The sequence below is a fragment of the Leptonychotes weddellii genome, chromosome 3 (genome assembly GCF_054177405.1).
Source record: "Leptonychotes weddellii isolate Sample4059 chromosome 3, ASM5417740v2, whole genome shotgun sequence".
Taxonomy (NCBI): Eukaryota; Metazoa; Chordata; class Mammalia; order Carnivora; family Phocidae; genus Leptonychotes; species Leptonychotes weddellii.
The window spans coordinates 23833393-23848473 of record NC_138371.1 but is presented as its reverse complement, the minus strand read 5'-3'; the positions used below and the strand labels follow the sequence as shown (position 1 = coordinate 23848473).

Sequence of the window (15081 nt, the reverse complement as noted above, 5' to 3'; positions counted from 1 at the left end):
AACAATTCAGGCTGATGAATAAGATCTAAGTTGTCCAGCTACAGAAACAGCAAGATACCAGATGATTTTTCAGACTTATTTGTGATATTTCAAAGATTCAATAAAAGCTGTATTGATTTGGGGAAAAAAAAATACAAACACAAGACCACACCACATAATGTGTGTGTGTGTGTATGTGTTTATGTGTTTACAAGAATAAAAAATGAACCAGAAAAATACCCACCAAATCTGTAACAGTAGTTGCACATCAGGTAAGTTCCATGAAACAGAACTAAGAGTAGTGGTTTAAGAGGAGCTGAGTTTCAACTACAAACTTTATTACCTGGGGGAAAAAGACTTAAATGCAAAATGAACAAATGTTAATGGTTCTTAATTCTGTGTGATAAAAATATAGACGTTTAGGGGTGCCTCACTGGCTCAATCAGTAAAGCATGCAACTCTTGCTCTCAAGGTCGTGTGTTCAAGCCCCATGATGGGCATAGAACTGACTATAAAGAGATGTTTGCCTTTTTTATACTTTACTGTGTAATGTCTCAAAAAAATGTAGAGATTTCCATATAATTCTCTCCTCAAAGTCTGTATATCTCAAAGTTTTCTAATTTTATGAGAAATATTCTATTATCTTCTATTCAATAAACATCTACAATAGTATTTAGATATCCACACTGCTTTCTAAGGAAAACTGTGTTCACAGATGAGGGAGGTATATTCAAAACATACTATATCCCCTCCCTACCCACCTTCTCTCTCTCAAAAATCTGAACAAGGTACTAGGGACATATTCAAAGTGACTAACAGCAGAGGCAGAAGGTAAAATATCATGAGGCAGTAGAGTTCATCTCAGGCCCTAGATAAACTAAATATAAGGGAAAACTAAGATGCAAAAATAAATAAATATTAATAGTTAAGAACTATAATTGGTAGCAAAAAAATGTACATTTAGACTGCCTTAGGGGCATTTATGGTAGAGAACTAGAATAAAACACACACACAAAAAATTCTGGTGAGATCTCTAGGGCTTACTTGGTACAATAGGCAGTTTCTAAAATGCTCTTAATAATCCCCATATCCTGGTTATTCATGCCCTTGTGTAATCCTTTCAAGTATGGACTGGATTTGCTGACCTGCTTCTAGCAAAGAGAACTCACGAGAGGTGATGGGATATCACTTCTGAGATTAGGTTCCATCTTGTCACCCTCTCTCACTCTGGGATGCCAGCTGCCATGCTGAGAGCTGGAAGACCCACATAGCAAAGAACTCATGTTTGCAGCCAACAGACAGCAACTACCTAAAGCCTGACAAAAGTTATGTGAGCAGTCTGAGAAGCAGATCCTTCCCCTGTCAAGCCTTCAGATGACAGAAGCCCCAGCCAACACACTGATTGCAACCTTGAGTGAAATCTCGAGCCAGAAGCACCCAGCTGAGCCATGCTTAGATTCCTGACCCATAGAAACTGTGAAAAAAAGACATTAAATTGGGGGCTAATATGTTACATAGCAATAGATAACTAATACACTTGGATATGAAGACTTTGGGTTCTAGTCTCTAGAAAGCCCATCCATTCCACAGTTCCAATTCTAGGATTTCCATGAAGTTCCTCTATATCATATTCCCAAGTGTATCCTTATAAAAATCTCAGCCTGAAAGTCTTTCTACGTTGCAACCAAAAGAAACTCATGAAAATAGATGTCTCCTGTAAATAAAAGATTAAATTATGTTCATATAGTCTTCGTTTTTTATATGATGTATCATGGTGATTAATTTGCAAATACTGAACCACCCTTGTATCCCTGGAATAAATCCCGCTTAATGTTTAGTTGTTTTTTTTTTTAAAGATTTTATTTATTTATTTGAGAGAGAGAATGAGAGAGAGAGAGAGCATGAGAGGGGGAGGGTCAGAGGGAGAAGCAGACTCCCTGCCGAGCAGGGAGCCCGATGCGGGACTCGATCCCGGGACTCCAGGATCATGACCTGAGCCGAAGGCAGTCGCTTAACCAACTGAGCCACCCAGGCGCCCTTAATGTTTAGTTTTATCATTAAACATAAGTACATTATCCCAGTTTTTAAAATTATTTAAATATGTGATCATTACATATAACACTGTATCCTAATTGATTATTCTAAACTCTGCCATTTCTGACTTCCTCCATATTACATAAACTACACTTACCACTAACACTTCTAAAGATCTATGAAGGCTTGGATTTTCGACTATTTTGTTAACTACTACAGGCATCCCTCATTTTATTGCACTTCACTTTATTGCACTTCGCAGATAGTGCGTTTTGTTTTTTCTTTTACAAACTGAATGTCTGTGGCAACCCTGCATCAAGCAAGTCTATTGATGCTGTTTTTCCAACAGCATATGCTCACTTCATGTCTCTGTGTCACATTTTCGTAATTCTCACAATACTTCAAATTTCTTCATTATTATTATATTTGTAATGGTGATCTTGATTAGTGTTTATGATTCACCAAAAGCTCAGATGACAGTTTCTAACATCAAACTATTTTTTAATTAAGGTATGTACAGTTGACCCTTCAACAATGCAGGGGTTGGGGTGCCAACCACCAACAGTTGAAAATCCATGTATAATTCTAACTCCTCCAAAACTTAACTACTAGAAGCCTTACTAATATAAACAGTCAAATAACACATATTTTGTGTTATATTAGTATATTCTTACACTAAAGCTAGAGAAAAGAAAATGTTAAGAAAATCAAAACACATTTACAGCACTGTATTTATTGAAAAAAAATCCATGTGTAAGTGGATGCAGAGGGTTCAAACCTATGTTGCTCAAAAGTCAACTGTATATTGTTTTTTCAGACATAATGCTATTGCATACTTAATAGACCACAGTATAGTGTAAACATAACTTTTATGCACTGGGAAGGAAAAATTCATCTGACTTGCTTTATTGCAATATTTGCTTCGTTTTGGTGGTCTAGAACTGAACACACAATATCTCTAAGGTATGCTTGCTTACCATCAACATGAAAAGTATCTTACATATGGCAGATACTCAATAAATACCTGGTGAGTAAGTAAGTGGTTACCATTATGTTCAGAATAAAATCCAAAGTCGTCCTTTCCATGGCCTACAAAGTTCTACATTATCAGGTCCCTGATAACTTCATATTCTACATCTCTCTTCATGGATTACTACACTCCAGCAACACTGGCCTCGGTGCTATTCTTGAAACACACCAGAAAAGTCCCTGCTTCAGGGACTTTGTACTTGCAATTCTCTCAGCCTGGAACAATTTTCCACAGATAAGATGGCTGGCTCCCTCAATACATTCATATTTCTGCTCTACAATACCCTCATCAGGGTCTTGACTTGACTAATATATGTAAAATAGCTTTAGCCTCTCAATTCATGACACTCCACTTCCTTATAATACTTATTGTTCCTGATAGTCACGATCTGGTATTTTATTATATTCTAGTAAGGAATTTATTTTAAGGGCAGACCTATATTTTGGCCAAGGTTCCAACTGCCAGCACTTAAGTATACAATAATTGTCAAATATTTGTTGACTGAATTAATAAACAAACAAGTGAGGCTTGATTTTAACATGTGTTCCAAGATTTCGGTAGTAATAAATCATAACAACACCTATTTCAATTATTATTTTTAAAATAAATGTTACAAACAAAGCAATATATAAATATAATGTGACACAACCAAATGTGGTTTTCAATTAGTACATATTGGCTCAATATTTTTTTTTTAAGATTTTATTTATTTGACAGAGAGAGATAGAAGAGATGGAACACAAGCATGAGGGAGCTGGAGAGGGAGAAGCAAGCTCCACGCTGAGCAGACAGCCTAATGCCGGGATTGATCCCAGGTTGCTGGGATCATTACCTGAGCCGAAGGCAGATGCTTAAGGACTGAGCCACCCAGGCACCCCATACTGGCTCAATATTTTTAATCTTTTTTTTTTTAAGATTTATTTATTTTAGAGAGACAAAGTGAATGAGCAGGGAGAGAGGCAGAAGGAGAGAGTGAGTCCTGAAGCAGTCTCCCCACTGAGCACAGAGCCCAACACGGGACCTGATCCCAGGACCTTGAGATCATGACCCGAGCCAAAATCAAGACTCAGCCACTCGACCAACTGTGGCTCAATATTATTATAAAAATTCAATCCTTGGGGGTGCATGCGTAGCTCAGTCGGTTAAGTGACTGACTTTTGATTTGAGTTCAGGTCATGATCTCAGGGTCGTGAGATTGAACCCCGCATCCGGCTTTGCGCTAAGCGTGGAGCCTGCTTAAGATTCTATCTCCATCTCCCTCTGCCCTTCCCTCCCACCCCCTGATCACACTTGCTTGCTCTCTCTTAAAGTAAATAAGTAAATAATCACTGATATTCACCATATTAAAATATTAAAAAAGAAAATATAGGGACGCCTGGATGGCTCAGTCAGTTAAGTGTCTGCCTTTGGCTCAGGTCATGATCCCAGGCTCTTGGGATGGAGTCCCGCATTGGGTTCCTTGTTCAGCAGGGTACCTGCTTCTCCCTCTGCCTGCCACTCCCCCTGCTTGTGCTCACTCTCTCTCTTTCTCTCTCCCTGACAAATAAATACATAAAATCTTAAAAAAAAAAATTCATATGGAAAAGGCAAGGAACTAGAAAACAAAACAAGAGAAAGAACAAAGCTGAAGGACTCAAACTACCTATCTATTTAGTCAAAATAAATGTGGCATTGGCAAAAGAACAAACACAAGATCAATAGAATAGAGAGCTCCAAAACAAACCACCACACATATGGTCAACTGATTTTTGACAAAGATGTAATGGCAATTTAATGTAAAAAGACTAACTTTAAACAAATGGTTCTGGAACAATAAGACATCCATATGCAAAACACTGAAACTTAACTCATATCTCAAAGGATATACCTTATATAAAAACAGTCACATCCAACAGAATGGATCATAGACCTAAAAGTTAAACTTAAAACCATAAAACTTCTAGAAAAATATGCAGAAAAAAATCTTTATGGGTTAGACAAAGATTTTAGATAGGACAACAAAAACATTATTCATAAAATTGATAAACTGGACTTCCTCAAAATTAAATACTAAACATAAGAAACTAAAACATAACAATTTATGCAGAAGATATATGTTCAAGTTAGTAGAAATCAAATGTGCATACTCCTGAAAGATTTTTTTTTTTTTACCATTCAGGTTAACTCTAAGTAATGGCTTCAACCATTACACAGTTTTAAACTGTAGTTATTTTAAGTCACTTACTATTTCATTTTTATGCATAAAGGACAAACGGTTAGAGGCAGAATACATAAGAAATACTGATTTAGAACATAAAATAATGAATTCTGCAAATTTACCTCAATAGTAAGCTAAACAAGTTTTGGTGACTGATGTTGATTTGCCTCAAAAGTCCATGTTCTTGAGTTTTCAGACTATGGGTGACAGTCAAGTGTTCAACATACTGTAGCTTTTTTCCCCTTGGAAATACATATTATAGGATGTGGTGATGTAGACCGTAAAACTGCAATTTTCTTGCAACTATTTTGGAATGATATCTATTTCTAATGTTTGTTGTACAGAGTTGAAATGATTGCTTTTTTCCTTTTTTAAGTAAAAAAAATGGCATAAAAATTTTTAAAGGCTTACAAATACCAAATATACAAAATGTCAACATTAAAAAAAATTAGTCCCATTAATTCTATGAAGTGTATTCCACATGATCACAATTATTTTATAGCACTTCCAGTATTTCAGAAGCCAACTGAAAAAAACAAGACAGTAAGAATATCTAGCTACAAGTAGTCATCTGGTTTTCATTTGGGTATAAAGACTATCCACACCACAACATGTTATTTATAAAGAAGTGCTTGTGAATGGCAGCTGAAAACCTATTTCATCTTTTAAAAACAAAACAAAATGAAAACTTTCCAAAAATTACAGAAATAAACAAGTTTAAAAAGAGACAAACTGACTTTCAAAAAGCAGAAAATGAAGAAATGGCCAACCTTGAGTCATATAGTTTTGTCTATTTTTGGTAGGAGCTAGATTTTTAACCTCCATTTAATATGTATTCAATATAAAGCCAAACATTCAACAATTCAGTTAATACATATTTATTGAGTGAATATAACACACATCATCTTAGTTACTAGAAAGATGACAGTGAACATCAAAGATAAGGTTTCCATTCTCACAGAGCTTACATTCTAGCAAATGGTAGATACAGAGTAAACAGACAAAAAAATACCAAGTAAATAAGGGTTCCCTAGTGTTCTTATAAAAAACTAAATAGTGATACAGCATGTCAACATTGGGACAGGAGTTACTTTAGATTTGTAGATGAATGAAGGCCTTGGTGTTGGTGACATCTGCTCTGAGATCTGAAATGACAATAACAAACCAACCAAGACTTGGGGGTAAGAGCCTTCCAAGAAAAAAAGCCAACTAATAAAATGTTTTTAAACAGGAATAATTTTGGTGTGTTTGTGGAACAAAAATAACAAATATATCTAGAACATAATGAGCCAGAGAGACAAAGTAAGAGGAAATAAGATCAGAGAGGCAAATGGTTTGCCAAGACATTTTATGTAAGTCAAAGGAAAACCACTAAAGGTATTTGGATAAGATAGTAACATGATCTAACACATTTTTATTTTTAAAAGATTCCTCCAGCTGTTCTACAAAGAAAAAGTTTGTATAGGAGAAAGAATGGAAATGGCTTCCAAGAAGAGAAGCAGGGAGACCAATTAAAAAGCTACCTGAAGTAATCTAAACAAGAGATAGTACCAGTGGCTTGGGATTAGTGAGGTAGTACTAGAAATTAAAATGGATGAATCTAAGATACGTTTCAAGGTAGAACTGACAAAACTTTTGATAGCCAAGATTTTATGGGGCCAAAGGTAAAGGAAGCAATTAATTATGACTCTTAGATTTTTGGATTGAGCAACTGAGTTGTCAGTGACGCCATTTTCTGAAATGGAGCAGAATTGAGGAGACAGAAGGTTGAGGGAGAAAAATAAAAAGTTCTCTTTGGGATATGTTGACTTTGAAGTACCTATTAGCCATCCAAGTGGAAGTAGTTAGATTATCAAGTCTAGAGTTCAAGCAAGAATTCATAGAGATACCATTTTTGGGAGTCACTGGTTATAAACAGTATTTAAAGCCAAAGGACCAGAAGCGGCTTTCTTTTTTTTTTTTTAGATTTATGTATTTATTTTAGAGAGAGAGAGAGAGCATGAGTCAGGGGAGAGGAAGAGGGAGAGAATCCCAAGCAGATTCCTGGCTGAGTGCAGAATCTGATATGGGGCTCAGTCTCACAGCCCTGAGACCATGAGATCATGAAATCATGAGATCATGACCTGAGCCAAAATCAAGAATACCAGATGCTGAATACAAAAAAGAAGAAATATTTGAAGCAATAACTGAGAATGCCTCCAAATTAATGTCAGACATCAAACCACAGATCCAGAAAGTTCAGAGAACACGAATAAGACAAATGCCAAAAGTAAATAGCATATATCACTGGATAAATGAAGCACTCTATTAAAATTATATTACATAATTTATATACAATTATATACAATAATAGTATACTTACAACAAATAATAGTTCATCTAAAAATCATTTATCACATATTTTTCCCATTAAAATGAAAGCCACATGAAGGCGGGGTTTGAATGTTTTCACTCAGTGCTGTATCCTAGAATACTGTTTGGCACATAGCAAGCAGGCCCTTAGTAAATATTTCTTCAATAAATAGCTTCAAAAAATAATAAAATTACATGGGTTTGAATTGTGTGGGTCCACTTACATGTGGATTTTTTTTTAAGAAATACAGTACTGTAAATGCATTTTCTTTTATGACTTAATCATTCTTTTCTCTAGCTTATTTTATTGTAAGAATATATAATACACTTAACATATAAAATACGTGTTAATCAGGTATTTGTGTTATAGGTAAGGCTTCCAGTCAACAGCAGGCTATTAGTAGCTAAGTTTGGGGGGGGGGGGGCATCAAATGTTATACGTAGATTTTTGACTGCATGGGGGGTCAGCACACCTAACCCCCACATTGTTCAAGGGTCAACTATATTTTAAAATGTCTAGGAAGGAGGTTCATGAGATACTTTATTATGAAAGGAGTCTTAAGATTAGGAAATATTAGTATAGAACACTGCTGTCCAATAGAAATAGGAGTTACACATTTAATTTTAAATCTGCTACTAGAATATATTTTAAAAAGTAAAAAACATGAAATTTTAATTTATTAAAATATTTCAATCTGTAATTAATATAAAAGTATCTTGATGAGATGTGCTAAGTCTCAAAATCCAGTGTTTTTTTACATTTAACAAACTCAATTTGGACTAAACACATTTCAAGAGCTTGATAGTCACATGTGGTTAAGGACTACTGTACTGGACAGTACAAAGTATAAAGTATAGTCCCCCTAAGTAAACAAGAATCAACCATTAACTAAAATATTAGTCCCCAAAGTTCTTAGCCAAACATATTGTTTTGTATTTTTAGGCACCTATAGTATTTCAGAATGTTCAAAAATATGGAAAAGACAAATCCTTAAAAAGCTTTCAAAGAAGCATCAAAGAAGCATCTTGATCTCATGAATATTTAGTTTCTAATTATTCTGGTTTCTAATTATTCAGTTTCTAATCATGCACATAATTGTGTGGTGCAAAAAGTACTTGGATCTTAGCTAAATCTAAGAAATTTCTTTCAAGCTGCTAAAATACTGTACTATTCCAGGCACCATTTATTTCATATACACCTAAGATACTCAGGTAAAACAGGTACCTCTTCTAAGAGTTTAATATATAGGACTTCAAAGAACCTGTAATGGATAAAACTGAGAAAAACTGAACTCCTTTTGGCCACAAACACAGAACTAAAATATTAATCTAACAGGATCTGCAAGCTAAGAAACCAACCATATCAGTACCCTTTCAGATTATCCTAATTATCTGTCAAGAAGCAAATGTTCTTGATAATCCAAAAATCAACTATATTTCCTGAGCATGAATTTCACTTCTATGTTTTTACAACAAAGTTTTCAACTTACATTCCAATTTTAATTAATTAATTAGAAGTCTCACAAAAAAATACCAGAGAGAAAATTGCAGCCAGGCAAAGTTTATGCTTTAAATTATAAACATTTAAAAACTACAAAGAATTAAAACTTTTTGTCTTTTCTTTTTGTCCATATTAAACTCATTATTATATAAATCAAATTACTTCAGTAAAAAGTCTACATCATAAATTCTAACTTTTGTTCTACAATCTAATCCAACACATTCATTGTGAATTAAGGAAGAAATCAGTTGTTACGTTACCACAAATAAAAAGCTTTGCCCTGATGTCTACAAAATGTTTCCATTAGTGACATAATCTTTTTTTTATAAATCATGCATATTTATGAATTTAGCATTAAATATAAAATGGTCCTGCAGACATCATGAGATATAATAAATATTATGTCATCCCTCAAAAATTGCACGTACACAGTGAGATAATTATGATGCCATTAATTACTGAGTTGATCCCAACACTTAGATCAGGTCTTTACAATATATAGGTCATATATACCAAATAATTTTTGGCATTTCTACTTTCCTAAGAAAAAAATCAAAAGTTTGCTAATCTAGTCTATCTTCAGAAATGAAACTGATAATCTAGATAATTTAGATAAAAACCACCCTTCCTCCTGAAAATGAACATTAAAAATTAAAGGTCAAATCTGATTTTCCACCCCCTAAAGTACTGCTCCAGATTTTAACTATGATTTATATTCTAGCACATGTATGTATATTTCATATAGTCCATGGAAAATACCCTATTCAAATCCACCCTGAACATTAAATTTACTCTTTTGACTGGAATCTGGATAATCCCAGTTATCTTAAATGTAGTAACACGAACTAGGAATTACATTATCACAAATAAGGCAGATTCATCCTTAAGTTTTAGACCGTAAAAACTACCAATGACATTTTGAGAAAGGGGAAAAGCCTGAAGTAGCGACAAATATTAAATTATTTCCACAGTAACAACTTAAATGTGATTCAGACAGCTGATCCATTAGAATAACAGTCAGAGAAAGATAGGAAAAAAGACAAATTCTCTCAGCAAAGTATGAAAAGCTCTTTCAAACATTACTAAAATATAAGACTCAAAAATTTTAATTTGTAACTCATAAAGAAAAAATCTAATTAAAACAATAGTAATGAGAAAGAGTTTACACTGGTATTAATTTTACTCCTCAAAAATATAAGAACTAATGGAAGATATAAATACAAAATACAGTGTCATGTTTTCAAGATTTCTTTCTTAAATGTGGACATTCTCAATTTACAGCAGAAAACACTGCAGTAATTGGCATGACCAGGGTACAGTTGGCTCAGTACTTTGTACTCAGTAATGTTTACAGCAAGAACTTCTTCCACTTTGAAAACTATCCCTAAAAAGGAATTCTCTTTGAAGACTAAAGGAATTTAATTAAAGATAAAGCCACTTGGGTGGCCACATAATACATCAAACAGATCATACTTCAAGCAGAATTATTACCACTCAGTTATAAGTGCATGACTCATAGGAATATAAATGAAGAGTTGTTTTTTGTGTGTGTGTACATCTGCTTGGACCCAGAAATTTACATTTAGAAGTGTACTATCATATTTGCTCCAATTTAATTTCAAGTCGTTAAACACTGATTAATGATCTACACATAAAACTTTTTAAAAATTACTTTGAAAAACATGCTTGAGAATTCTTGGTCTTCTAGAACCGAAACCAGACAATAAATACAAAGTTCATTACAAATGTTAACAAAACCTCAATATTATAAATGAATGCCTTTTCTCCCAATTCTGCAATACTTAGAGAACTGTCGCATCCATATAGAAATAAAATGTGCTTCTAAAATCCTAAACATATCATCAAGTATTAAAGACTTTCATTATTGTCTTCAGATTTTCATTATAGACTGTCCACAGGCAAGTACAATATTACCATTTTTATTAACATTTGCTGATTATTTATCCTACATGCAGTAAGGAGCCCAGTTCACTGAAATCTCTCTTAAGACAACATCTAAAAGGAAAAACAAATAGAAATCTTGTGGAAATGATACACCTTCCTTGCCTTTTGAAATTGAACATACAGAAAGTAATGTAAGATCGTACTGATGATTCAGGGTCATCCTTATGTACAGTATTCCCTTATAGTCCCATAATGCAGTCAGGACTTTTAGGATAGAGGTATAAGATGATATGCTTTCAAGTCAGTAAACTGGTCGCTAATTCCCTACGACCTGTCACTTCTGTTGCAAGCAGCCCCACTCCTTGCAGTTTTTAACTTGTGAAACCCAATTGGTAAACAATCCTAAACACAATTCTAAACCCGAATGAAACAGCTTTCTGCCTCCTTTATGATCTAAAACTGTACAGACCAATGCAAAAGGACATGAGAGGAAAATAACCAAATAAATGAAAATAAAAATTACAGATGAAATATAAGGTTTATGTGGTAGGTTAAAGGCAGTAAAAAATGTTATAGGCAGTAATACATGGAACAATGTGAATAATGAAATAAACGAACTTTAGATAGTAGGCTTTAAAAAAAAAACACCAAAAAATAAATAAAAAATAAAAAAAACACAGAAAAGGCTACACATGAAACTAGAATGATCAAAGTGAAATCTGTAAGTGAATTCCATACAAGATAGATAAATGAATAAAGGAAATGAAATAGTTTATCATGATAAATGGCATAAAAAACTGGATAGAACTCTTGGATAATGCAGGCGTTGAACATGAGAAGTCACTGGACCTTTTTAGGAGACAACTGTGAGATCAGCGAGGCCCCTATCTGAAGGGAGAAGTACTCAAAGTAATGAATCAAACAATAACGGTATACTGCCAACAACGTACTGGTAAACTGAGTAAGACAAAAAAAGCAAGACATCATTTCCTGATTTTCCAGAGGTCAAAAAGGTAAATATTAATAAGCCAACTGGCAAGTATTCATTGAGCACCCACTTTGTGATTTGCAACATGTCAAATATGAAATATATTCTCCTTGAAGCAGCTTACAGTAAGAAGATAGATATACCACAGTTATTGTGGAAACAATAACTTAAGGCAAATTAAAGCAAGGTTTTTTGTTTCAATACTAACACTAGATGATGAACAAGGACATAATGTGAGGCTGGGTCATACACGAGATGAGTATAAATTGATACAACATTCTAGAAGGTAGTTTGGTGATGTTCAAGAGCCTTAAACACACACAACCCCAGTCTCTGACCTAGTAATCTCTTTTACAAATCTAAGGGGAAAAAAAATTCAAAGATTTATGTAAAAGGCAATTCTCTGTAGTGAAGTTTGTTAGCAAAACAACAGAAACATCCCAAACATCTGTCAATAGGAAAAATTTTAAATATAATAGTTACATGATATAATTTTAAGCAGCCAAATATAATTTTTCAAAGACTAATGACATGGGAACATTTATGAGGTAGAATTAAATGAAAATATATCACATGAACCCAGTTACAGGAAAAATTCAAATACACATATTTAGAAATACAAACTGTATTATTTGCACTCATCTTTATTTTCCAAATTATAAGATTTTTTAATAATTATTTGAAAAGGCACATATGATACACACGCAAACGATAAATGTAAAAAATAAGTGTGATAGAATTGGCCTGGATTAAGAAAAAATTCATGTAAAAACTTACTCTAGAAGGGCTAGGGAAGAGAAGTAATGATAATCTTTCTAGATTAAAACTACAAAGAAATGATGGCAACCTGACACTGATCAAGTAGGTGGAAACAGGGAGAATCAAAGATAATAGTTACTACAATAGATTTTGAAGGTATTCAAATATATCCTATTTCATGATTCATTCAGTTTATAATCTTCCAGTATGCTGGATTTAAAAAAAAAAACTTTTACTATAAAACCATGTCACTTAGCCATTTCTGTATTTTTGCAGTGTTGGTAAAGATGGTAAACTACTTTTACTAACACAAGGTATTTAATTCTCATAACAATCTCTTAAAGCAGGGACAGTATTATGAAACTATTTACAAGACGAAACAAACATTGAGAAAAGAGGGGTTGTGACTTGCCCAAAGAAACGGCCAGTTAAGAACTGGAAACAGTAGAAACCACTCAATGCTAAAACTCTTTTTCAAGCAATCTACATTCCAGAACACCAGGTTTTTCTCCAATATTGAATTATTTTTAGACCCACTTTTACCTAGTCAAAAACAGTCAGTTTTGTCTGCAGTATTGGTAAATATCTCACTTAGGCTTAGTTGGTAACAAAACTGCCCAATCCTGTATTTTAAAAACATTCCTACAGAACCAAACTCAGCACGAAGTTAAGCCAAATGAGTAAGACGAAAGAGGTTACCGTCTTAAATCTCACCAGCTGACTAAAGTTTGGGGAATCAAAAAGGAATGTGCTTCTCTGTTAAAAAAAAAAAAAAAAAATCGATCTCCAACACCCCCACCCCCCACCGCCGCGCCTCACAGCTGATCCGAGGTAAAGGGTGGAGTGGATCTGCGCGGCAGAGCGGGCAGGGAACCAACCAAAAACTAATCCTCTCACAGTGAAAGACAAGAAGGTCCATCCCAGTGCCTTCCCTCTTGGATGTAAAGCTAACCTCTTCTTTTCTTTAACGACCAGAAAACAGCCTTCTATTTCTTGCTACCAATCACCACATATCCTCAAATTTTCCAGCAACGTCGGTCCCTTCGAAATACGAAGAGACACAAACTTGGAAACACCATTCCTCAATAATTCTCTAGATTCTTCTCCACCCCATCTAATTCTAAAAACCAAATCAACGTTGCCTGAAATAAAGTATAAAATAAAAGTAAACAAGGGTCACATCCAACACAGACGGCTCCGCTTCAGAGCTCCCCAAAAACAGCCCACACCTCAACCGCACCCGACGAAGCGCGGCAGCTAAAGCAAGAGGCGGGCCCAGGAGACCACGTGTTCTGCCGTCTGCGCACGCGCCAGCCAAAACAAAAGGGAGGCCCGCCAAGCCCCTCCCCTGCCCCACGTGACCACGTCTAGGTCCGCCCCCACCCCTCCCTCCACTCCGTCTCTCCCCTCCCCTCAGCTTCTGCCAAGGCTGTTAGGTTTAGCCGTTTAAATTTGGCTGCGGTCCGACCCCTGCCCTAGAGCGCGATCCTGTGCCGGGACCCGGCGTCCAACAGCCCACAGGATTCGGGGGGCAAAGGGGCTGCCGTTCGGCTGCCTGGCCCGCAAGTCCACCCGGCGGTCTTCTCCGCTTTCCCCTCCCCGCGCTGCCGCCGTCCCCGGCAGAGGAGACCCACCCCCCTCAGCCCGCCGCTGAGACGTCGGCCACTCGCCTGCTGGGGCGCCCTGGCTCCCCTCCGCCGCCGCACCTTCGGTCCGGCCGTGGTGGGGGCTGCTGAGGTGATCTCTAGCTGCCCGCCCGCCTCCCCCCACCCGGGGCGCCGCTGACTCGTCTCCAGAGCGCGCCCCGCTCCGGCCCCGGCCGCCGCCGCGGTTTAACAGTCCGCCCGCTGCCCGCAGCTCCGGGCGTCTCGGGGACGGAACCCTGCTGTGGTGGAGGGGCAGTGGGCGGGGCGCAACGCCAGCCAATGGCAGCGGGGGAGGGGAAGCGCCATGCAAATGAGCGCGGGTGGCGGGGAAACCCCGGCAGGAGGCGGGGCCTGCAGCAGCGGCTGCGAGCGTTCTGGAAGTCGCTAGAGCAAGACGCCCGAATCCTGGTGCAGAGGCGCGGCGACTCCCTGGGGGTGGGTTCCGGGTCGTTCTCGCTCCCTCCTTACTTTTTCCCTTGCCAGCGGGAAACACGCGCGCGCGCGCGCACAAGCACACACAGACACACACGCACAACAAAAATACGGGCTTGTGACTTCCCGCCCTTGCTTTGCTATTTCTGTACTACCGTGACAGGAAAAGCAAAGAGGGGAAAGTCAGGCGGCATTACGCCCTACCGCCCGCGCTCGGGCTGCGCCGGCTCCTGGCGTCCAGACCCTCCCGCCTTGCGG

At 36.8% G+C, this 15081-nt stretch overlaps 1 protein-coding gene across 11 annotated transcripts in view; it reads right to left on the bottom strand.

Moving 5' to 3' along the window:
- KANSL1L (KAT8 regulatory NSL complex subunit 1 like) overlaps positions 1–14641 on the bottom strand; it is a 148875-nt gene extending 134234 nt beyond the window's left edge. Inside the window, exon 1 of one of the 11 annotated variants that reach the window (XM_081813714.1) lies at positions 14416–14641. The gene's annotated coding sequence lies outside the window, so the exon portion shown is untranslated. Of the gene's footprint in view, positions 1–223; positions 1087–5362; positions 7802–13288; positions 14055–14415 lie in introns of those variants that run through there. The other 10 variants (XM_081813712.1, XM_081813711.1, XM_081813710.1 and 7 more) reach the window with 10 other exon arrangements.
- Between the last annotated feature and the right edge of the window lie 440 nt (positions 14642–15081).